This window comes from Ochlerotatus camptorhynchus, unplaced genomic scaffold, assembly GCF_037179485.1.
Source record: "Ochlerotatus camptorhynchus isolate MF236.1 unplaced genomic scaffold, CSIRO-AGI_Acam_v1.1 ptg000078l, whole genome shotgun sequence".
Taxonomy (NCBI): Eukaryota; Metazoa; Arthropoda; class Insecta; order Diptera; family Culicidae; genus Ochlerotatus; species Ochlerotatus camptorhynchus.
Genome location: NW_027040568.1, coordinates 2,005,898 through 2,006,893, shown reverse-complemented (window position 1 = coordinate 2,006,893; position 996 = coordinate 2,005,898).

Genomic DNA, 996 nt, shown 5'->3' with positions numbered 1-996 from the left:
AACTTTTATCAAAATTAAATTTCCATGCACCTACTCGGCAACTCCGAAATCGAAATTTATTTGCCATAAAACATCATCGCACAAATTATGCAAAATATTGGCCATTAAACCGCATGATGGCCTCTTACAATCAATACTGCGAAACTATTGACTTTACAATGTCTCGGCATAAACTAAAACAATATTTTTACTCCATAAGGCATTATAACTCATAATAAAATAGGAAAGCTGACACTGCTCAATTTTTATCAAAGACAAAATTATACTTTTAACCTTTTGTCCAAAGTTGACGAAATAAATAAATAAATTTAAGAAAACAAAACTGTATACGAATATGTACTAGTCTACGTTGGTTGACGAAATAAATAAATAAACAATGTACCCCTCTAACCTCGGGTAAGTCGCGAAAATTCGGCCAAATTCCTGCTAGACATAGAAATAAAGGAATTTTGTTACAAACAATGAATGACGAATTATCGGCTCCGTAAATCTAACGCGATTGAGCCTTCCATATAAATGAACTAGATAAAAAAGAGAATTAAATAAAAGCACTATGGCTCTCGAAACAAATCTCGAGAGTAACATAAATCCTAAAAAAAAAGAAACATAAGCAGCATCATCTCACTCGGGTCACGGTATCAACCCACTCGTGTTCTGAAACATATGCCGATTGCCGAGTACCGGTACGTAGTGTGTATGTGTGTGTGTATATGTTGTCTTGTCGATCACCACCCGTGACCCCACAGCAGCACATCGGAGCGCCGGGTGTTTGCATGCAGCCGAATCATAACAACACTCACGATGGATGCACTTTGGTGTGAGTGAAACCAAACATAAACATTCGCTCGGCGCCCCCATTGACATGAGCAAGATGGATCGATTGATGAGCGAGGTTTTGATTGTATGTGTGTGTTCTCCATTTTCTGTTGAGGTTTCGTTGGTTTTATGTTGCATGTTGCGAGCCACTTCCACCCATCCGATCGACCGACGGTACGA